Source organism: Plectropomus leopardus, chromosome 8 (genome assembly GCF_026936395.1).
Source record: "Plectropomus leopardus strain MGB_pleo_1.0 chromosome 8, ASM2693639v1, whole genome shotgun sequence".
Classification (NCBI taxonomy): domain Eukaryota; kingdom Metazoa; phylum Chordata; class Actinopteri; order Perciformes; family Serranidae; genus Plectropomus; species Plectropomus leopardus.
In genome coordinates, this window is record NC_142183.1 from 38,357,291 (window position 1) to 38,382,730 (window position 25,440).

Genomic DNA, 25,440 nt, shown 5'->3' on the forward strand with positions numbered 1-25,440 from the left:
TCATTATGCTGTTAAAGAGAGAGATTTGTGAGGATTGTGCTACAGTACTATTGGAGTTGGTAGTTGGGAGTATTTTTAAAAAAGAAACATGGGAGAAAAGGCAGCTTGGCAAGATATGTAGAAAATTATATTACAAGAAAACATATATATAATTGTTAAATATTATTATTTATTTATATTGTTATTTTGTTAGAAATACAAGTGTCTGTTATTACAGACGTATATTTGTACTTCTTGGAGCCGCCCAGCTGATGGTGCTAGTGAGGTTCCAATTCCAATATTCATATACCACGCCCATCTAACATCTGATCCCACCCATGTCTGACCCCGCCCCATTCTGCGTGGTGCAGTGGGGGTAGTTGGAGATATCAGGCCCAACATCTGAATATCTGTCCCAAACTATAAGCGGCTGTTTATCGAGTACTCAACAGGAGAGCGGGACTGAGTGGGACAGATTTAGGAAGTAGAGGAGGAGAGGGGGAAACACATCAAGATAACCCTGGGAAGAAGAGATTCTTGGTTTCATGTTGAACCAAAGACATATATTTGGAGTCAGACTGCGTGGATGCTGTCGAACAGCCTCTGTAGGACCAGAGGTAAGCTATCTGAAACAGGAATAGACAGAAAACCGCAGCAGGAGCTTGTTTAGTGCTCCATACTGCACCTTTCTGTGGACATTTGGTCCGGGAGTCACTGGCGCTTTGTGTCATAATCCCGTGTGATGGCTCATATGTTTAGTTTATTAAGAAGCTTCGTGATGATCTTCAGGAGGCAGGTAAATGACACAGTTAACTTGGTTACATAGCGAAAATTTGTCAGGAAGCACCATAAAAGAGTGTATTTGCATGGTGAAATGTGTAAAACAACAAACAAAAAAAAACCAAAAAGGGTTGACTTCACAGTCTGTCAGTTCATCAACGTTTTGATATGGTCATATTTCAGTATTGTTTCATTAGATTGTATAGGGTTTACATTTCAAGTAGAATTATTCAAACAGTAAGAAAAAAAGACTACATTACTACATAATTACACAGAGCCATGTTATTAGTAATCTTGATAATATTGACCAACTATATAAAAGAAAACAATTGCACACAAATCTGATCATAATAACATGATAATGCATAACATCTGGTTAAAAGAAAAAAATAAATAGATGAGAATGAGAGGACAGCAACATAACAGACTGCATGCCCTGCTGAAAAAGGCTAATCTATTAATGAGTGCATGTGACCTGTAAGAAGAGCAACGCAAACTGCAGATTTAGATTTTTCCCATTTAATGTCCACAACAGACAGTCAGTGTTGCTGCAGTGTTTTCCTTTCCAAGAAAAACAACTGGGTATCTGCAACTAACCTGCTGTGGGGCATTGTCCATATCTCAGCAGCTTGATTGTTGCTGTGATAACAGCTGAAGGTTCCTTGTATGTTGTCAAACAGATAATTTTTCAATAACTTAAGCCTCAACTACTTGTACTCTGATTAAAATCCCGAAACCTTGTGAGCTAGGCATATAGGTTATAACAATCCACAATATATATTTTTGAAATATATTATTATTTTTTTTTTAATAGTGTTGTTAAAAATGTGAACTATTGTGTGGTCCAAGAGTAAAGGCTGTGTGAGGCCAATAAATGAAATATTTCTTCCACATCTCCTTAGTTTTCATTAAAGTATCATGTCATCTGCCCATAATTCATATAATAAACTGTATATAGGTGTTGTATGTTTCCTAACTGTGGCACAGCAGGAAAGTTCAGAGTGTCTGAATGTGGTCAGTTCATTTAACAGTAGGGCTGGGCGATATGGCTGTAAAATAATATTACTATATTTTTAGGCTTCATTATGTAATACATATCTCAATATTTTGAAATATCCTCTACACCACTTGAAATTCCAAAAAATAAAAAAGGAATGAACTACAGTTACAAATAAAGTAGTTACTGTCATAAAATAAAGTTATATAAACTGCTGTTACAATAAAATACTAGTTTAAGTATAATGTTTAAAAAGTATAAATATAAGTATAATTAAAATATAAAGTATAAATAACACACTGTTATAGCAAAGATTAAGGGGCGGCACGGTGGCATCATGGTGAGCACTATTGCCTCACAGCAAGAGGGTCCCAGGTTTGATCCCGGGTTGGAACGGGGTTCAGTCCGTGGGCAGGGGCCCTTCTGTGCGGAGTTTGCGTGTTCTCCCTGTGTCTGTGTGGGTTCTCTCTGGTTGATTGGTGACTTTAAATTGCCCTTAGGTGTGAGAGGTTGTCTGTCTATACAAGTCGGCCCTGCTTGTATAGTCTGGTGACCTGTCCAGGGTATACACCGCCTTCTGCCCGATGAAAGCTGGGATTGGCTCCAGCCCCCCCGCAACCCTTGCGAGGACAAGTAGTTACGGAAAATGACTGAATGAATGAGTAAAGTTAATAGAAACATTTACATAATTAAATATATCAAAGCGGAAACCATGGTGCTTTTATTTTAAAGAACGCGGCTCATCTTGGCTGGAAGTGTTGATGTTTTGCTGTGCTTTAAAGAAAGTCTGGATACAGCCATGAAGACGGGCCTTGTCCATTCCTATGTGAGCATCTTATTGGTGCATGATACAAAAAAGCACTTTTTCGGGTATGAAATATTATCTAGGCATGCATGCTTACAGCAGTTGAAAGGGTAACTTCTGCTGATGGAGTGACTGACTTCTAGTTTAGCACCTTGCTAGCTTGAATGGCTGTCTAAAAAATGTAATCTTATGGCTCTTTTAGACTTTCCAAATGTAATCAAATTGTCTGGCTTAAATTTAGATAGTGACATGAACCATTTCGCAGGAGTTTTGATGCTCGTAAAAACAATATTTTATTATTTACAGATATCCCTTTTCTAATGTAAGTCAATGAGGAAAAGTTTTTGTGGGCCAGTGGGCATCACATAACAGACCTGGATGATGTAATTCCACTTTTGGCCACTATGTAAAATTTGTCTGTGATAGGCAGAGACCCTTAGGACAGAGGGAGAAGTGAAAACAGCATTAACTTGAACTCGAAATTTCAATAAAACACAATTGCTTGAGATGACTGTGTCCATTGAGTGATATTATGCGACTTCTTTTAAGATGTTACATGACTTTCCACTTGCGATAACATTCCATGAAACATCACGATGGATGTTAAAAACATTAGCAGGTTTATTTCGCTGTAATTTCTGTCTTGTTTCTGTCAAGAGTTAAGATGATCTCTTCCTCCATTCAGACATAATGTGCCATGTTTTGTAGAATGTCATGTGGCTTTGTTGTACTTCTTTTCTCCTCCTCCTTCTTTGTCTTCTTTGGGTTTTGCGAAAATGGCTTTTTCAAATCGCCTGAAATACCACCCTATGTGAGTGTAAAAACTTTTTTTGCAATAAACTGGAGGTTTCTTTTAAAATTTACATGTTTCCAATAGGTGTATTTTGTATTCGCAATTGCAACAAGCGCAATTTGAGGGTTAATGGAAATCTGCCTAGGGTCTTATGCTGAATCCCTATGTTCAGTATCACTTTCCAGCTCCTCCATGTTTGTTTGATTTGGTGCCATGCATTGGGCAGATGCCCCCTTCTCGTCAATAATTTTTTTTATATATATAAAGTTTGAAAGGGCTCAGCAGGTTGTTCAGTTTGATAGACGCATTTACTCAAGGGTTGCTCGATTATGGTGAAAATAATAATCACGGTTATTTTGATTGATCCGGAAATCATGATTATTTCACAATAATTTCACATGATTACTCATTGGCCTTCAGATCATCATGCCGTTATTAAACAGTAACTTTGGTGTTTATTTTTAACACTGGGTGTCCTTTAACTTCAAGTACAAGTGAACTGAAAAACAATGAGAGCTTTGTAGTGCAGCCATGATTATTTAACACATCTTGCACATTATTGTCTTTTGTTCACATTCACATATTATATATAATAAAACCTAACCCAACTAATTTAATGTAACAATACATAGCAGTTACTGAACTACAGAGTGAATTTTGAGTGAGGATCATTGATTGTTTTACTAACTCAGGAGAGACTCAGCAGCCAGACATTTCTCCATTATCTGTTGCGGTCCTAGCCACTTAGCCTATATTTCCCATCATTGCTTGTGCTGCACTGAGTGGTTTTTAGTTTGCAGTGAAGTTTACTGGTTTTTGTTCATACATACAAATTTCACTTTTTGTCAGTGTTTATAATGGGTCCGTTCAGAACATGGTGGTTTATGCAGGTTTTTGTCATCTCTCGTTTTAGTTTGTATCTTACACCATTATAGGCTTATGCCATACAGTTGACTGGTTCTTAAATGCCCCTTGGCCAAAGCCTAATGTGGTATAGAAATCATATGATATGAAGAAATGGCAGTGTAAGTCCTTTAGTGATAAGTAAAGTTTTCTGCCCTGCATATCTGAGCACATTCCTAATGTGTTGTGGACCAATCAGATTGCTTGACTGGTCACATAATAGTCAATTGCATCATTCCTTATGGCTCCCAACAAGGTCTACCCATCCAGTGCAATAGCTGCCGTTGCTGAGTGAGCCTAAATCGCTTCACATCAACTACACTTAAGCAATATCACACGAGAGGGAGTGATGTTGTGCTTGAATCACGGCTGTGATTCAGTTGCAGGTACGAGGATGCAGGCCGAGTGCCGAAGGTAATCACCTCTGATGAAATATAGCACAACACATGACCTAGAGTATAATATTGCTTTTATTCAACAGTTGTACAAGTATCTTTTATTTGTTAATAGTAACAAGCGACAACAGATTATGATTCGTTTGTTTATTTACTGATTTTTTTGGCTCCGCCGACACAAATAGTAGTAGACAACAGTTGTTGCAATGTATAAACATTTTACTGCAAGCTGCTTACTAAGCTGTGTTAGCTCGGTTGTCATGTTTTAAGTGAAATAAGAGTCTGTTAACCAACACTTTGTCGGCCTGTGTGATTCAGATGAGTTAGTTTTATCAGACAGTTTGTCCCTCCAGCGTGTGTCGGCTCACTGCCGTGATCGCCGTCACCTTGAGTCTCGTATCACACAGCGTGTGTGTGTCTCTCAGGCTGTGTATAGTGTCCGACGAGTGTGTCCCTGTCACTGGACATGGTTTACTCCCAGTGAACAGCGGTTCACCAAAACCTGTTTGCCACAGCTGCCCCCTCCTGGGCTTCCTCATAACTTTTATTAACTTCAATGCATGTACAGTCAGCTCAAGACACACTTCAAAATTCCCATCCTTTCTTGCTCGCCCCCCACTCCTCTCTCTCCTCTCTTCTTATCTCCTCCCTCAACTTGACCAACTGACAGCTACATGAACAGCGCCAACTAGCTGTTTGAATCTACGCTTACACCATACTATAAACATATCCCACTTTTCAAACATATCCCACTTTCACTCTTACACTAATTAACGGCCGGATTTTGAACGGCCGTGAAGCGGAGTGATACATGCAAAGTTAAAAGTTAACAGTCCCAGTGATGTTGTATTCCTCTATCAGCACTCATGGAATGCCTCTTGCCCAGTCCAATTGCTGGGTCGGAACTGTTGTATTATCTCTTGCGACCAGACATTAGCCAGACGAAGGCTTGGTAGAGGAACAGCTCTCAGTCCAAGTCGGGTCAGCCTCGCCCTGATGCCGGCTCTCCTCCCTTTCTTGGTCCGGTGTTTTTGGTTTGTTTCTCCCCTCTGGTCTCACTGGGTGCCCAGCATATGCTGTTGGCGATCCTCTCGCAACCTGCTGCATTAGCCCAAACCCCACACAACTGTTTCCAATTTTGATAAGTGCTTCTCTATCATAGAAAAATCATGCTTCAGGAGAAGGGGTGACTGTGTTGAAAAAACAGAAATTTATACCAAAATATAGCAAAAAAGTAGCAAGGATTTATGGAGCTACAGGCTGCCTCATCTACATGCTCTACTGTCATCACAGCAACAGGACAGGGTGTAGCCTGCTTCCTCCACCTGCCAGAGCAAGAGAGTTTGAATGTTTAAGTGTGACACATTATTTAAAATGTGTAAGGTTTAGGGCGGTGTGTGCTAATCTGCCCGCAGAATAGACTGTCCACATCTGTTGTGCTTGGTGTTGTGTGTGAAAAAGTAGACAATGCAATTATCTTATGGTAATCATCTCAACTCGTGTATCATTTCTGGTTGTTGTGAGGGCAGTATTACTTTTCATGTATTCATATTGGAATGTTGACATTGATTTGAGCCCCACCAGTGTATGGATTAGCCCCACCTTTATATAGCCATTAAAAAAGTCTGCTGCTGCCAATGAGTAAAGCATTTATACGCATACAGTATGTAGCTAATCAGCGACGGTACAATAAAAAAATCAAGGAATGGGGCATCAGTAGCTCAGTGGATAGAGCAGGTGCTCCATGTACAGAGGCTGAGAACAGCGATCGTGGGTTCAACTTCAGCCTCAGCCCTTTGCTGCATGTCGACCCCTCTCTCCCTCTCCCTTTCACACACACTGTCCAATCAAATAAAGGCCAAAAAAGCCCAGAAAATATCTTTAAAATTTTTTTTTAAATAATAATGACCATAAAACCAAGGGGGAATGATATAATAGGCACAACCTAAGGAAGTCGCCAGTATTAGCCGACAGGACGCTCCTCCTCTGAAACACTAACAGAAACTGTTGGTGGGATATAGAGGCATGTGAAGGATGGAGCAAAACAGAGTCACAGATGTAACTTGATTAGCACACGTCCAGTGGAATCAGCGCTTCAGGGAGCTGAGGCTTGGGTCATTAATCCCTTGCTGGTCTAGGGAAAGAGCCTCTTACCATATGCTGTACAAGAAGAAGCAAGCCTCTGCAGGCCATATGCTTTTGAGACAACCTTGACACAAATATAACTGTCAGGCAGGGAATCCAGCACTTAGCAGTAGCATCAGCAGCCAGGGGAATTGGCACACGGAACTTTGGATGCCTCCCACTGAGGCAAAGTGCTGTAAATACACTGCGGTCTAGGAGGGGAAACTCTAGCTACTATGCCCCTGTTGACCTTTGTTCACCCACAGTCTGTGCAGTCTTTAGAGTTCTTTGCTGGAACATCACCAGGCTACAGGTTTAGGTATAATATATTGATCCACATATATACACATATTGATACACAGATTATTTAACTGTATCAATATCAATATATGTCACGATATACATCAAATCACCATGTCTGTCAAGCTTAAACTTTCTCTTTTACTTCTAAGTGAGATATGAAGATATCATAAGGTTAATTTTGGTTTAAATATTTATTTTCTGTCAGACACTGAACATGGCAAATATACTGTAGAACAGGCATCACTCACTGGCAGTCCAGTTACTAAAAATTCCTCCCAGCAAAGGTCCGAACCTCATACCTAAAATCAGTATTCAATTTAGTAGTAGTAGTCAATTAGCTGAACATTTTACTTCGATTATGATTGCTTTTTGGGTTTTTTTTTTTGTGGTTTATTTTTTGCCCTCATAGTTCACTGACACAGTTTCATTTGACCATGGTGTGTTGGAGTGTAATAAACATATGGTTAATTATTTATTAAACTTTCCAGCATTATAAAAAAATTAAAAGCTCCATCTTAAAGGAGTCATATTATACTTTTCCTGCTTTTTAAACATATTAATCCTGTTACAGTGTTGGATGGCCGTGTTAACCCTCTATGGTACAGCGTTGCCACATGGCAACAACCCCATTTTAAGCCTTCTACACACAGATAATACATCCTAAGTTATGATACAATGCATTAAAAAAGAGGTGGGGTTCTAAGTAAACCAATAGCAGTGTTTAAATTTGTCACATTACTTTCTATAGGCCATTTTGAAACCCTTTTCTGCAGACATCAACGACGGGAGGAGCCTCACCATTTGACGCCTAAAAATTCAACAAAAAAAGTGTTTTTTTGAAGTTTTTCAACCGGAAAAAAAATATACACTCAACAATAGGTTAGTTAAGTTCATTATCATGTAGTTTCTTGCACTGTAGTCGATCAATAAATAATAGAAAATGTTAAAAATGTGTACGTTGCCGTATGGCAACACCGTACCATTATGGATTGCTAGCCTGGCATGTTGATAACATTTTGTATATAGGCCTACTTTGCAATTGCATTGGTGTACACTGATCTTCTATAGTCTATAAACTATAATAATGCACTTTGTGAGTCCTTTCCACATTGCATATGATGATATTTGACACATCTTTCTTCCATTTACAGAATGAATGCAAATTTTTTTTTATGGTACATCGCGGAAAAAGGCTGAACTAGTCCTCCCACTAGATGATAGTGAAGATGACAAAGAATTCAGTGACAAGGAAAATGAGCTGCTGGAAACACAGAGTGAGAGTGATGAAGACAGTGAGATGGATGAAGATTATGAGCCAGAGAATGAGGACAGTGGGGACAGTGAGGACAGAGACAGTGAGGGCAATGGAGACAGTGAGGAGAGGGAGGACAGTGAGGATGAAAGTGAAGTGACAGGTATTACCAGTAAGAGAGTGTAAAATGGGTAACACTTTACTTGACGCCTGTTCAGGCTACTGGGGATTGTTTATACTATAACATGAGTTTTAAAATAAATGTTACATACAATTTTAAACAAAACTCTCATGTTTTCATTACTTTCCATTATGGTACGGTGTTGCCATATGGCAACGAACCCTAAAAACTACTAAAAAAATAATATTTTTTGAAAATGTCTCTTCATTATGTTTACTTGGTCTATTTTAAGACAAAAAAACACCCCAAACATTTTTTTACCAACTGGGATCATAGTGCGTACCATAGAGGAGCATGTGTCAGATACTGAGATGAGCATATGTGGGAGAAATCCCTGTGGGCAGTTTTGGATGCCTGTAAAAGCTAACCTTTTGATCCTCTTTTTCTAAACCCAACACAGTCTCTCGTAACACTGAGAAGGATGTCTCTAATATGGGCACACTGCTCCATGTTCAGGCAGCTCCCTCTCCTCCGCTTTCCCCCCTCATCCTTCTCCCTCTGCACGACTGCTCTCCCCCTCCCTTCACCACTGGTCTGCCCGAATGTCCCTCAGCTGAGAGGAGTTTCTGGAAAGTTAACCTTGTTCAGTGTTTCCACAGAGGCAAGCACCAGAAACGGATGGACTTTGTTTCCCAGCCAGCAAAAGCCAAAAACGGCCATGTTCACGCCACTTCACAGAGGACCGTTTACTAAAGAGAAAGTAGGAAGCTGGCTATGCGGCTAAGCTAATGCTAACAGACGGTGTTGTTCCATTAATACAAGCTCGTGTGGAGGACTCCGAAGCACAAGCTGTAAGTAACATCATATCAGTGTTTTGTCTGGGTTTGTTTTGTGTTGAAAAGTGGACGTGAATACAGTGCTAGTTTGTACACATACATGTTGCTAAAGTTTACTGTAGAGCTAATATCGATTAGCACATAACAATACATTTGATAAAGTTTTTCAAAATCTAATTTATCGTAGTTACCAAATATACAGATGTGGATTAACCTCCACAAGATTATACAGACGCGCAACATGCATTAAGATATGTAATGTACTGTTTTTGTGTCTCCTAAAAAAACACAGCATTGTTTTCTCAGCTGCTGAGCTTATGTGATCATTCCTCAGACTGGATACATATTACATTTGTTCAGTGTAATCTATGCTATTTCTGTGCTAACTTTCAAACAGAAAACAACAGAGCACAGTGAGGAGGGAGAGGTGAAGATTAATACTTGTAATATTCCAGTGTTACTGTTGATATGTCAGGTAGAAATTAAATGATTTAAAGCAAGATTAGCTTTTTTCTTTTAATAAAAAAGTTCTACTAAAATACACTGCAGGTAATGAAGCAGAATATTTTTAACTAAAATTATTATTATAATTGTGTTTTTCCAATTACGGTACATCACAGCAAATACCTTCAACTGCAAAACTTCCCGAAAAACAAGAAGAGACAATGCACTGCAAATCCTGTGGAAACAAAGCCAACATTCAGTAAGTAATAAACAAAGCTTTTGTTTCAATTATTCAGGTATCAAAAATAAAATAAAATAAAAAAACAAACAGGTATAACATTATAAAAAAATAAAGAATTGCACTTCTGTCATTCAACATTATAGTATTGTTCTAATAAATAACAGTAAAACAAAAAAAGAACAGTAACAACAAACATATTTTTCAGAGTATGACAATGACCTGAGGAGGCCTCTGTTTGAGGAGATGTTGGAGGAGCCTTGCAGATACACAGATAAACTTAAAGAAATCCCCATCCCAGAAAATCTCTGTGTCCAGTTCCAGAGAATGTCAGAGAAAGAGGTCATTACAGGACAAGACATCATAACAAGAAGGGATGACGATCCTCACGTCTTCCCAGGTATCCCCAACACCAGCTAACAAAGCTGCAGTATGCAAGATATCTGTAACATCTGAAAGAGGGAGAGGACATCATCATTACGCGAAATAATTAGTGTCTTCTTTTTTCTGTTTTACAGATTTTGCTGAATCCAGTGTGGAAATTCACCGATGAAGACAAGTATGACCTGTGAACCTCGTTGGGGGTGTGCAGTAAAAGTAACGTGTTAGAGTAGTCCATTACATTTAAGCAGTAACTGTATAACAGATGTGTGGTATTATTATGTGCAGTAACATGTTACTACCTGATAGAAAGTGGTGATATTTTCTCTGCATTTTTCAACCTTTTGACATTTTTAATGCCTTGTTGGACTTTTGCAGTTTTTTGGGTGAAAATAATGCAAAAGTAGTGTTATGCATTACTCTGCACGGGAAGTAATATTGTAAAGAAACTTCCCTTTAAAATGACAGTTACTAGTAATATGTACTGCATTATATTTTGGAAGTTACTTGCTCAACACTGCTTGAGAAAGTTCAAAAGAACAAACTATTAATCATATTTGCTTGTATTTTTTTCTCTTCCAATGTTCTTATGGATACAGTGCACATTATATTGTCAATAAAATTCTTATTTTTCCTGATTGAGGTGATTTTCTTGTATTGACATTAGGGATCATGTGTTTGCACAGATGGAGGTAAACTAAAATTATTCCATGTAGTAACACAACTTTTATGACAAGAAGAAAACATACTCTTCCTCTGCTCTCCTCACACATCCATAGTCTGCTCTCTGTGTGCTGTGGATGATATGTAGGCATTCAGTTTGGTTTGAGGCCTGGATGGGAAGTCATGTATATGATAGGGGACTTGGCTCTTGATTCGTTCTTCGTACAACCTAGTGTGGAAAAAAGAAAAACTATTTTTGAAATGAACAGATTTCATCAAGAATGAACATAGATAATTTCTCACTATTTTGTGTAACAGGAGTGATAATTATCCTGTTGGGGAAAACAAATACATGTTCTTTGATCCACCAGATATTAATGTCCTCTTAAAATGAATATAGTTTGTAGGGGATTTACAGTGTTAAAAAGAAATTCAGAATACTTTCTGTTATTAGAAATCCCACCAAGACAGTGTGGGAAAGATAATACTGTCTTTACAACAAACATTTTCGAGTAACAAGTAACAGCAGTTTATATAACAGAGTTGTTATGCTCAAGCGACAATATTCCAAACCAGGAGTCTAAAATAACACTTTTCTCTGTAAATGTAGCTTACACATTTTTACAAATCAGTCCACTTCAGCTGGCGTACACACTTGCATGTTAATCAGCAGCAGTGAGCCATCACAGTTTATAGCAGAGGACACATTTTATCAGCAACTTTACCGTTGGTATTTCTTTTCCACTTCACTGGGCATCTGTGCATTTTCCACACGTGCACCTAGTAACAAGGGCGGCTGTGGCTCAGATGGAGAGTGGTTGTCCTCTGATCGAAAGCTCAGTGGTTAGATCCCCAGATCCTCATGTCCTCATGTTGAAGTAACCTAGGGCAAGATACTGAACTCCAATTTGCTTCGAAAGCTGGAGTGTGCATGTGTATGAATGGTTACTACCTAATAGGTAGCACTTTGAATGGTAGCCTCTGTCACTACTGTGTGAATGTGCGTGTGAATGGGTGAATGTGACATGTCCTGTGCAAGCACTTTGACTAGTCGAAAAGACTAGAAAAGCGCTATACAAGTACAGTCCATTTACCATTTACCATTTATTAGCAACTAAGTAAAAGCGGAATGCGAGTAAAAAAAAAAAAATGCACCATATGATTAACCAGTAACACTGATAACTGTTTACTCACCATGCAAAGATGGTTTGCAGAAGTCTCTGTTGCTGTGGAGGTTCATGCTGTAAACTTTCATTATCTGGACCGGATTCACGATCCAACATGTGTCTCGATGGTCACCATGTCCGAGTAACAACAACAAACTATGTTAGTTTGTCTGTACTGTTTGCAAACAGAACTTCTGCATTGACAGATGCCTCTTCCTGGGTGGCTTCGGCAAGCCGATCAATTAGCGGAGTGGGCAGGGTGGGATGCGGGCACGAAGGGGGAAGTTGAAACTGACTGTCTCAGGGCGCTGATGAAAACAGGGCTCTGATAGAAAATTTCAGATACAGTTTTCTGAAGATCTGGAAAGTTTTTTGACAGTGAATGATACAAAGCTGCTCCACTGGAGTTCAAGTTCAGTGTTCAAGATACTGAAAATGGGCATAATATGTCCAGTTTAAACAAACTTGTGGTAAATTTAAGCACATCGTGCTGATAATACCCTCCTGACTGCAGGACTCTGAGTTCAACTTCTGTGAATCTTCTGTGAAATGTCTGTGCTATTGGGGGACTTCCGGCCCGACTCCAACATGGCGGCAGCATAAAAAGGTAACGCCCCGACATTAAGATTAAAAAGGCCCTATAAACCTATCAGTTTGTGAAAGTGACGATAAATGCGAGAATGTGGTAGTAGGGGCGATAATTAAGACCAGAGGAAAAAATCGAAAGTCGAGTAAAAACACAAATTTGAACATCGAGCAAGATCACGAGCTAGCTAAGCTAACAGGCGAGTCAACTGAATTAACGGGAGAGATTACCGAGCTAGCTGATGAGCTAGCGGAGTCAACAGGTGATAGAGGGACAACCAAGCTAGCAGTGAGACCGAGCCAAGAAGGAGAAGAAACACAACGACCTGCTAAAAGCATGGCAGACCTGGAAACAATACTGCAAGAGATACGTGAGTTTCGCCGGGAGAACTCTGAAAACGTGAAAGAAATCAAAGATGATATTAGAAAGACAAACAACAGGATAGATGACGCTGATAAGCGGATCAAGGAAACAGAGGAGCGCACTACTCAGAACCTGGAGGAAGCCACAGTGGGAGCTCATGGAGCTGCAGAAGCAGGTGGAGATCAGAATGACGGATTTAGAGGGGCACGCGAGGAGGGAGAATGTTTGGATTCACGGGGTGAAGGAGGGTGCAGAAGGCAACGCTCAATCGATGATCACTTTTGTTGAAAACCTCCTGAGGGAGAAGCTGGATTTACCCCCATCACTTGAGTTGAAGATTGAAAGAGCCCACTGGGCTCTAGTCTCGCAACTTCCCAAGGACTCACCGCCTAGATGCATTGGGATGAAGTTACAAAGTTTCCGGATTAAAGAAGAACTTATTAAGATAGCCTGGCAGAAAAAGGGCTTTATGTACGAGGGGAGAAAGGTGTTCCTAGACCATGACTATGCGCCGGAGATTTTGAGAAAACGCAAAGAATACGCGGAAGCGAAAAGGGTACTGAGAGATAAAAATATACGTTTCCAAACGCCTTTTCCAGCGAAACTCCAGGTGTTTTATGAGGGAGAGACGCATCTACAACACGGCTGAGGAGGCAACGAAGGACATGGTGGCCCGAGGGCTCCAGGTGGAGATCGTGAAACCGGCGGAGAACTGGATAGAGCGGATTAAACGGTTAACATGGACAAGGAGCAGAGCGAAGAATGGACACGGGTCAACGGAGACACGGCAGGGGTACAAACAGAAATTGCAAGCCTTAAGGAGAGAACGGGATAACTGATGTAAAACTGCAGTCTAAAGTTAAAAACTGACCGTTTCCCGGATATATTTTGAGCTTACTGGGAAGATTTAGACTACAGTGTTTTATACGGATTTTTCAGTTGAAAAGCTAATATCCTCATAAGGTAAAGACGTCGGGGTAGCACTTAAAGCTGTTGGGGACTTATGGACGATGCTGACTATGGCAGCGAGGGCCCTCTGCACCTAGGGAGCAGAGGACATCCCTCAGAGCGGACTGAACATCAGAGCTCAAGGGTCTATAATAGGACCTCATCTAAGGAAGTCTGTGTAGTATCTTGTTTGAAGTTATTAATGTTATACCTTTGTTATATGTTGTTTAAGGTTCGTTACTGTTTTTGTTGCAAAAGGGGGAAATGTGAAGGAGAGAATAGGAGAGAAACACAAAGCATGAGAACGAAGATCAATGACAACAGCCAAAAACTGCATTAAAGTAGCCTCATATAACATAAATGGTGTGCTCAACCCAACTAAAAGGAGTAACATAATAAGTAAGATGAAAAAAGAAGGGGTCTTTTTTGCCTCCTACAAAACAGGACACCGGAGAGGGGTGGCTATTTTAATCTTGGGGAAGAATTCATTTGAAAAAATGTCTGTGACAGGGGACAAAGAGGGTAGATATATCATGGTTAAGGGGAAACTAGAGGGTGAGATGATAACTTTTCTTAACATCTATGCTCCACCAGGATCAGACTGGAAGTTTTACAGGCAGATGTTTGATTTGATGACATCAGAGGCAGAGGGTGTTTTGATTGTTAGAGGGGATCTGAACCAAAGACTCAACTCACAGCTAGACTCCTCAGGAGGTGGAATACAAAAAAGTGCAATTAGTAAAAAAATGAAGGGTCTGATGTCTGAACTGGGAATTGTAGATGTATGGAGGGATCTGAATCCCACAAGTAAAGATTACACTTACTACTCGTCACCACACAACCTATATTCGAGGACTGATTATTTCCTGATGTATAATAAAGATAGGCATAGGATAGAAAATGTGATATAGGAGTAATGGATCTATCAGACCACAGCCCTCTCTATTTAACAGTCCGTCTTGCAAGTGAGAAAAAAACAACAATCTGGAGATTAAATTCAAATATATTACAAGGACACATGAAGGAAGAAATAATGAAGGAACTTCAAACATATATAGAAGATAATGACAATGGCGAAGTTTCCCCCTCTGTACTATGGGATGCATGAAAGGCAGTGATGAGAGGGAAGATAATAGCTAAATCAGCATATTTAAAGATGTAGCCTTGGAGGGAAAATTGACTCAATTATTGTGTACCAGTTGTATGCAGAATATATGGTATGTTAAAACGTCTAATAAAAAGAAAATTAAAAAAAAGAAATGTCTGTGCTATTGATCATTTTACTCAGGGAAAAAATCTTTTGAGTAGGCCTACTTCTCTTATAGCTCCTATAATTTTTTTTATCTTTAGTACCATGTCATGGAGGGAGATGTATATCTTCTGACTCAGGGTATCTTCAAAGCTTCTTAAACAACTTAACCAATAAGATGTTTAGGACGCCTGTATTTATCCCTTAGAGTTGAATCCCACAGTGACAATTTCCACAAATCTGAAACAAACTAATGCCCTATGGTAAAGCATGTAAAAACCCTGAGCCAATTACTCACTTTGCCCAGTTGTTGCTTGGGTGTGTATGTCTAATTTGTGGTGCAAATGAGGGGTGACAGGTGGTAGTGCTTAAAAGCCATATGTTTAATCTCCCTAGCAACAAGATCTGCTTGGTTGTGTCACAACAGTGACTAATCCTCTGTTTTAAGTAGCAGCTGTGTCCCATGCTACTCAGTAGAGCAAAGGTCAACAATTTGTTTAACATCTTGCATTATCTTACAATGAAATGACACTGTTCCACTTCATGGTACCAGCTCTAATCTACTATACTCTACTCACCTTTTTTGGTTTTCCATTAGGAAAAAGTATCTGGTACCTGGAGCTTCTGGGGGCTCAGCTCCCCTGAAAGCCTCTCTTGAGACGTTTTGTGTTTAAAGTGTATGTTTGCAATGTGGATGCACTCTCCTGTTACTGAAAAACAAATCTACCTACGGGTATAAATAAAGTCACCTGAACCTGACATTGATACTGATAAGCTCATCTTGGAAAGAGAACAACAAAGCATATTTCTCTTTTTTCCCTCTTTTCTTTCAGCATTGCAGCATTTCCAAGTGTTTTGCTGATATATCTATACCATTAACTGTATATGAAGATGGGCAACATGACAGTTCCCCCAAAGTGAAGCTTTTCAATCCTGATTGCCACCTGGTGTCTATCTGAAATATAGGTCATAAAGCCTGCCCCTCCATGTTAGTGTATTAGACATAGGCCAAACTAAAAACTCAAACTTAGACGCCAAGTCAATATTTTCCCAAAGATGGTTTCTGTCATTGACTTCAATGAATTATTTGATTCTACAAAAAGGGGATTTTCCGCCATGACTGACAGCTGTGTTAGCCAATCCTTGCATTCGTGTCTAATGGGGCTTCTTAGGATTGGCCAGAGGGGTGTTTTAGCTGAAACTCTCCCTCCGCAGATATTGCTACTATGCAAAAACTCTGGCTCTGAATGATGTCACCAGAGCAAGATGGCAGCGGCCGTATATGGTTCAGCTTTACTTTGGCAACAACGTGATTTTCACTTGACCCAGATGTTACATTGGCTAGCTGTTGGTACGAGCAAGTTAAGAGGAGACAATCAAGGAAATATGTTGATTTAGACTTTTTATTTCTCTGAGTCAACTTACAACAATTTGTACAGCTGTGCTGGTCTCTGTTGGGGTTGTTAACATTTATTATGGCAAGATGACATCTGGATTTTTAGTCCGATCTACAAAGCCTTAACTGGTCAACTGTTTCGATCGTTTGTCAGAGAGCGCACCTATATTGACACACACTGTAACCATTTTATGTAATCTGGACAGCATTTTACTGTAATATGTACTGTAAGATACTGTGAATGTTTAGTGGTAAGGGAGACCCGGTTTCAAGTTTATGTTTACTGTTTTGATGGAGAACAAAAATAAAAAGGAGTAGCCAAGCACCTACCTCAATGAAAAATATGTGTCCAGCCATGAAAAAAAAAACAGGAACAAGTCTCCCGAGGGGCTTTTTAAGTTATTTACAGATTCTGAAAGTTTAGTGTCCAAGCTTTCCAACGATGTCTAACACATGGAAATCTGAAAATATTTGAAGAAGATGTGGCCATTTGAATGTAAGCACTCCTCAAACTAGTTTTGTGAGAAATCCAGCCTCAAAGTTTCTGAAAGATTCTCATCTACCTGGGGAGCCAGGTAACAGTGGCTACTCATTTGCATCACATTTACATAAATCCAACCCCCTACCGGTCTTGCTATCAGTGATATCTGTTAGCCCACAGGACAGACACTATTGTAGTAGTTTAAACAATAGTTATCAATAGCAGGATTAGGGGCCTCGGGGGGTCTTTGAAGAGGTCCCAGGGGGTTTCCAGAGAAAGGAATGAATGTAGTTAATATTAATGTAGTGTTATTTGCCTTAAGGACTTTAGCAGACTGATCAGAATCAGAATTTACTTTATTGATCCCCAGAGGGAAATTCTTTTGTTACAAAAAGCCCCTGAATAAAAATGAAAAACAAGAAAGGTAATATACTTACTTATAGTAATATACTATAGTTAGAAGGAGCAAAAGTAGATAAATATTTCTAATTATTAACAATTACCAGTTGTCAATTTGAAACAAAGGCACACAGTTCGAAAAATCCCACAGGACAGGAGCGTGATTTCCAATTATAAAATATTTTTATTAAACAATTATTAAAATGAGTAACAGACTAAATAAATCATAATAATAATAGTAATAATAATAAGGATAAGGCGTGATATGAGGAGCTACCAAAAGGAAAAGGGGACAGGGCTAGGGCTTACCACGACAGCGATAACAAAACGGGGAGGGATCCAAAAACTACACCGCACCCGTGACACAGCAAACCAAAAAGTGATAAAGGAACCACCACCAAGAGAACCGCTGCACTCTAGACCCTCAGCACCTGTCAAAGGAAAAGAACATCATTAAACACATGAAATCAAGGCAACTCTCACACACACCATAACCAAAATGTCAGCCACCCCAAACTCAAAAGAAACTATTCCAAATCACAAATTATCAAGATAAGGGCAAAAAGGTTTCTAAACAATAAAGCAAATATAACCCACAAACCCAATCAATAATAATTCGAAGAAAGAAATAACAAATGGAAAAGGAATAAACTCAGGTAATTAATTAAATGTCTGCCATTCTAAATTAATTAAAATCAGTCTCTAGAGGGGACGGCTCTGAGTCAAAGGGAGGGTCAAGATGCCCTCTCCTGGCTTGCGTTGGCAGCTTTTTTTCTGTCCAGGCTGTACTGCCACAGCTTTGGGCCGCAGTTAATGGGGACAGATAAAGGCGTCAGATACGAGCCGAATCAGAACGCCAAATTAAAGCGATTGGAGTCCCAAGAGTGCCAAACCAAGGGGAGTAAATACACAGAGGGGAAGAGCCAAAACAGCAACGAGGCCCACAGCGGCAAGTGACAGCCGCGCACTGCAAAATAAACTAATTAACCTAATTAGAATCTGGGCATAAAACATTACAAAAAAATAACAAAAGCTACAAATAAACATTTCCTACCGGAGGGCAGGATCAAGGCGTCACACAGCGGCGGGAAGAGGAAGCCCGCAGCCCAGACTCCACCAGCGATGGCTGGGAGAAAACAATAATCAATACACCTCACCAGACCAACGGCAGCTTAATATAAAAAGGCAGACAACTAAGTGTCCTACCCACAGAAAGCGCACCGCGCACACACAGGCCCGAGGGAGACAGCCCGGCCCCCGGTAACACCACACTGCTGGACGGAGTGAAACTGGAGTAAACACAAGGCCCATAACACTGAATAAATCGAGCAGAACAGAGCATGCGTACCTTTGTTTTGAAACCCGATCTTCTAACCAGCAAGACGCTACCACACACGGCTGCCGGCTCCGTGAAGGAGGAAAGAGGAAGCGGAAGGAAGGTGAAAGGTCCGACTGGGTCTATTTATAGGGGATCGCTTGCCAATTGTCTGCCACACTGCCCCTCACGGTGGGGAATGTAGCGCTGTCCTGCCACATTAGCAACCACCACTGATAGATGTAGGGCAGTCTGTATGTCGCACGACAACTCAAAAGTCCTTGTAGAGCAGCCGAAGATAGCCAGGTCGTGGTTTGGTTGAATATCCCTGGAATAAGCTTTTGAAAGCCATTCAAAGATTGCAGTCCAGAAGTTGTGTAGAGTGGGGTAGAACCAGAAAAGGGGTGCCAATGATCCTTCCACAGAGAAACACTTGTCACACTCAGAAGACACTGACGGGAAGATGAGGTTGAGTTTTGTTTTTGAATAATGAAGTCTATGCATTACCTTGTATTGAATCAACCTGTAACAAGAATTAATAGAGCAGCAATGGACCCGAGACATTGCCTCTTCCCAGAACTCTGCCGATATCTCTTCAAATCGTGTGCCCAGGCTTCCCTAATATGATCTGAAGAAACTGAAGTAGTAAAATAATTTACAAATTTTAGTTGCTTGGAATCAGGAGGAAGCTGGAAATTCTCTAGAAAAGGATGAATGGTGGGTGAGGACTCAAACTGTGTGAGGTTTTCCTTAACGTAGTGCCTGACCTGCAGGTACCGAAAAAAATGTGAATTTGGAAGGCTGAATTTAGTTCTCAATTGCCTAAAGGAAGCAAACTGGCCGTTAATGTAAAGATCTAGAAATGTTCTAATACCCCTCTCTCTCCAGATTGTAAACGCCGCATCTAATTGACCAGGTTCAAAGGAAGGATTTTGGCATATGGGCGCACAGATAAATGCATTACAAATTTGGCAGGCAGTTCTTATCTGATTTAATATTCGCATTGAATTGTTCAATGTAAAGTTTTGCTTAGTTATCTTATCAATATGAGAAGAGCCAAGAAAACAAAAGAGCAGGGAGAGAGAAGTTTTTGACAGTTGAGGCTTCTAAGTGCAGCCATAAAGGATTATCCACCGTTTCTGCCTGTTCAAATATTTCTAATTTTACATAAAATAAAATACATTTAAGTCACTCTGTGGTGCAGTGTGGATGGATCAGTCTGTTGATAAACTCCTGTGGCTGATCAGCACATTGTGGAGAGGGTGTGAAGTAGAGTCCAATATTTTCCAGACCTTGGACAATATTCTCCTTTCCAACATCAGTTCCTCCCTCACAACATGGCTGTAAAACCACTCTGTCCATCACAGTCAATATGCACGCAAAATGGTAATATCACACCCACATCCTCTTCTGCTTACTCTTCTGTGCTATGACCTTTGGCGCTGGGCATGTGATGTCTTTTGCCTCGTCAGAACACCTGAATGGCCTGATTTTTTCAGATAGGTCTGCCTGTCCATGGTCAATCCAGGTGGGGCCAGGACAGGAAGACTGTCAACAGGGGGGAGAACTCCTGGGTTGCGCAGTAGCTGAAACTCAACAGGCTCTGCATCACTGTGAGTCCTAGCAAGCGCCACACCTGGTCTGCTGGCATCAAAGCTGTGACAGACTATAACAGTGGTCGGCAACTGGCGGCCCGCGGGCCAAATTTGGCCCGCCGCCAATAATATCTGGCCCACCAGATGACATTGATTAAAAAAAAAAAAACCTGATATATGTATTTGCTATCAAAAGTCGTGAACTGACAAAATATGATAAAATAAAATAAGGCAGCATCTGCTTGACTTCAGCCGCACACTGACTTCAGGTAGGAACTTATTTGGCATATGTGCGCTCTGAGAAAAAAGAGGGCAAAAAACTCTGTGTGCCACTCCAACAGACATAATGCAAAATCTGTTTCATTGAATTCAAACAAACAACAAACTTAGCTCAAAGATCAAATAAATAAAATAAATTAAAACAAAAGAAAAAAAAAGTTCTGCTTGACTTTGGGCCTTTTACCCGGCTTGTGGTGGGAAATTGGGACATGCGCTGTGCTCCTGAAATTACAGAGCAAAAAAAGCAAAAAAGAAATTACTATTTAAATAAAATCAAGCAATAATATGACTATTAAAAACTTAAAAGGCTACTCACTTAATGGGAAAACTGGCATCTCCCTTCAGTCACAATCTTTTGGATGTCTGGCGACATGGATGTCAGTTTAATCCACAAGCAGTTCTCCAGATTTTTGCGCGTTAGGCGGTTCCTCGCATGCGTCTTGATGGCGTTCATTGAAGAAAAGCTCGATTCACAAGTATAGGTAGAGGGAAACATCGTCAGTACATAAAAGGCAAGTTTCTTAATCCACCTGTACTCCTCTGAGCATGCGATCCAAAAATCCTCCAGGGATTGCGCTCTGAGCGCATCGCTGACCAGGGAGCTTGTTTGAAAATCAATAAGCTCCAGCTGAAATGCGGCCTCATCCAACGAGGGGATGATTTTTTTAGCCAGGGAGGAGAAATCCGCACTTCGGACAGTGAGTGGGTCACGGACAAAAGCGATGATGTCCCTCGGGATGGAGTAGTCCTCAAACCTGGACTTGAAGTTGGCTCATAGTTGTTTGACGAAGTCAACCATCAGCCCTGTCACTTTTCCCCGTCCCTGTGATTTTAGTGTAGTGAAGTGCAAGAGCCTTCCACTTGATATGTCTGACTGGAACAACTCCAGTTTCTTGGTAAACGATTCCAGCTTTTCAACCAGGTCCACAATGGTTTTATCTCTCCCTTGTAGCTGCATGTTAAGCTGGTTCAGGTGGCCAAAAATATCCGTTAAAAATGCAACGTTGGACATGGCCATTTCATCTTCTAGAAAGGCAAGGTGGTCGCCTGCAGCTCGTATCTTGCTTAATCTCAGGAAGGCTTTAACCTCATCCAGTAGCGCACACAAGCGCTCCAGCGCTTTGCCTTTACTTAACCAGCGCACGTCGTTGTGAAGCAGCAGGTCATCATAAATGGCCTCCTCTGACTCAGCCACAAGTTGTCGGAAAAGACGATGCTGTGTGCTTGATGTACCTCTGACAAAATTAATGACACGCATTACTTTATCCATAACGCCCTTTAGCTCTCCACTGAGCCTGGCGCACAGGACACTCTGGTGAATAAGGCAATGCAATCCATGCATTTGGGGCGCGATCTCCTTCATTCTGCTCACCAGACCTCTGTGGCAACCAACCATGGCAGGTGCCCCATCTGTCACAATGAGGTTGATTTTCTCAAATGACAATGAATGGAGTTTGAATAATTCTTCCAGTTTGGTAAATATAACTTCCCCAGTGGCGTTCCCCTCTAGTGGAATTAGAGACAGCAACTCCTCCCTGAACTCCTTTCCATCAAAATATCGCACATAGACACACATCTGGCTTACATCTGTGTTGTCGGTGCTCTCATCAATGGCCAGAGAAAAGTATTCGGCCTGACTCAGATCACTGATAATGACTCCATGCACAGCATCCGACAGTGCGTCTATGCGCCGGGAAGCTGACCTCGCAGAAAGAGGCACCTGTTTCACTGAGGTAATCACGCCATCCATTGATTTATCAGTAGCCAGCTCCTCCAAAACTGCCACCATCACTTCTTTAAAAACCTCTGCATCAGTGAATGGTTTGTTGTGCCGGGTTAGAACCCATGCCGCTTTAAGGGATGCACTTGTCACCTTTTGCTGCGCCGTGAGTCCTCGAACCAGGATCTTGCTGCTGTGTGCATATCCAGCTGTCAGTGCGCTAACTTTCTGCCTTCGCGCCTCTGTCTGGAGTGGATATGCAGCTTTGAAGTTGCCATGCTTAGTCTCGTGGTGCCTTCGGATATTATATTCTTTGCAAACTGCAACAACCTCATTGCAGATGAGACAGACTGGCTTGGCGTTCATAAAATCAGGTAGGATGAATGCATATTTTTCTCTCCACTCTTCTTTATATGTCCTACCTTCGCTGTCGACTTTCCTTTTGACTGCTTTGGACAATGACATTTTGTCTTGCTAGCTAGCTAACTAATGTCTCACGTTATCGCGTTATCGCAGAAAAAAAAACAAAAACAATAACAGCATCACGTCACGCGAGAATAGGCTGCGTTACCAACGGAAACCAAATCATTACAGCAAATGACCTTAAAATGATGAATAAGTTAGTTAAGCTCAGAAAAGTGTTTATTATTTAAGCATTAAGTCTTAACAGAGTATGTGTGATTACAGACAGCAGCCTTATTATCACCAGGCTACTGGCTGTTTCCTAACGCAGACATTGTAATAACAGTGTAACAAATTCAATTGATTTAATATAAATAACTTTATTAAATCATGTTTATGTAGAAAAATGAGAGAATTTTTTTGTGGAAAAGACAGGTTTGCCTGATGAAAATGTAATTTTGGCCCACCATTGAGTTAGTCAGAAAAAATTTGGCCCGAGGCCAAACTTAGTTGCCGACCCCTGGACTATAAGCACACAACAGGATATTTAAAACATGGCTCACTACTTTTTATATGTACACAATGTGGAAGTTTGAATATAAATACCTGAAGTGCTGATAACTCTTGATCTGTGGGAGCTTTCGGAAGTAGGGACTCAGATGCGTCTTCCAGTCGAAGGTCTTGACTATCACTCTGCCATCAGCAATTCCAACAAGCTGTGGGATATTGAGGTGACTTTCTGGAGGGCTGTTTTCTACTACCAGTTGACAACAAGGACCGCAATCAAAATAATTCTATTCTATTAATTCTTTTCATGACTTTTTAAAAATGCATATTTTACAAATTTAGTCAGTCATTTTCTGTAACTGCTTGTCCTCGTAAAGGGTCCCACAGTCTTTGGACTGTGGGAGGAAGCTCGGAGACCCGGAGAGAACCCACGCAGACACGGGTAGAACATGCAAACTCCGCACAGAAGGGCCCCTGCCATTTACCATATTTACAGTAGTCAAATAAAATAAACTAACCTTAGCGATGTCTGCCAAAGTTTTGACTCTGGTCCTCATGAATGCTTGCTTGACTAGTCCAAAGCCTGTGGCTTTGGGGCAAATTTGGTCTGCCCAGCAATCAGGAAGTGGATGCTAAGTGTGGAGTGAAGCTTCACATCCCAATCCCCATGCCCAGGATGTCAACAAGGCAGCATGATGGCATTGTCTTCTGTGTAGTTTTTTTTTTTTTTTTTTTTTTAAATTCCACAGCTCTGTCGATCTGTTCACGGCTGATGATCCTGGCTGGCAGTGGCTGTGAGCCCCTCTTCCTTAACCGTGGTCTTCCCTGTTCTCATCAAAGTGTTTGATTATGTCAGAAAAGGCAAACAAACAACAGGCATCTTGTCACCTGACTGTGGATGTATGCATACAAACTGCCCTCAGGTAGTTGCTAAATCATTAGCATCACAGTCAGTACTTTATTCATGCACCCATAGATGTGTTATTCTTACACCCAAAGGTGTTATTCACCCATGGTGTGTTATTCACAAATTATTCAAGCACATTATCAGGTTGTTGTGTTATTCAAATTAATAGCAGATGCTCACAGTTGCAATGTAAGTATCATTTGCATTTTAAAACAACAATACTGAGCTAGCTAGCTAGCTAGCTAGATAAATTGGACATGAATGAAACTCATGGTGGATTAATAAAGGATAGCTTGTAGCATGAAAAACAGTTTGTAATCCCTGTATGTGATTTTAAATGAACACTAACGTAACGTAGATAACTTGGACGTTAATGAAAACTCACCCCATAAGAAACTAAAAAGTATTCCTGCAGACTTCATTGCCTTCGATCAGATAACAAGTTCAGGGGTGCTTTCTTTTCATTGCAGGCCTCTTGGTGGATGTAGTTATTTCATAAATAACTACTACGCCTGTTTGCCTCAAGGTGTCCAATTATTAAAGCTAAAGAATCCATCTGTATGATGTACATAAGCTCTGGAGAAAGGCTACACGACTGTGTTCCAAGGAGAGAATTCTCCTTTCTTCTTCTGTAGCATTTGCAGTCAAAGTTACGGATCTTCTCCATTTCTATTTCTTTATTGTCTTCAAATGTTACAGTAGATATAATTTCTGATATCTTACAGAATCGGAAGTGAGATCGGCGTTGGTATGACCAGGAGCATCTGGCTTCTGCCAAATATTTGTGCTGTAACAGCCCTGATTTAGTTCTTCTGCAATGAGTTTTTCCTGCTCCATCTTCATTCAGTGATGAAAACACACAGCTTCCAGAAGTAGCAGTAACAATTTCTAGCCTACTTTAAACGCAGGAGCGGCTGTTTAAGTAGCCATGTGGTTCCTCTTTAACGTGCAGCTGATTGGCCGAAAAAAGGAACAAAAGCAGGTGAATAGCCAAAGAAAGCCAGTATGCTAATTTACTGTGGTGTCACCACTAGCAGCCGTTTTTTTCTCTAAAACAACCCATATACAAAGTTTATGGTTTTAAGGCCCCCAATACTGTTATTTAAAGCATGG

The 25,440-nt window shown here is 40.6% G+C and overlaps 2 long non-coding RNA genes across 2 annotated transcripts in view; both read left to right on the forward strand.

Moving 5' to 3' along the window:
• Positions 1-401: 401 nt before the first annotated feature.
• The window catches only part of LOC148189053 (uncharacterized), a 36,223-nt gene continuing 11,184 nt past the window's right edge, over positions 402-25,440 (forward strand). The window contains exon 1 of the long non-coding RNA XR_015777149.1: positions 402-596. This is a non-coding gene — a long non-coding RNA (uncharacterized LOC148189053). The remainder of the gene's footprint in view (positions 597-25,440) is intronic.
• On the forward strand, positions 9,003-10,989 carry LOC121939508 (uncharacterized). Its single transcript, XR_006105470.2, has 4 exons — positions 9,003-9,303; positions 9,909-9,991; positions 10,179-10,370; positions 10,489-10,989. It is a non-coding gene; the product is annotated as an uncharacterized LOC121939508 (long non-coding RNA).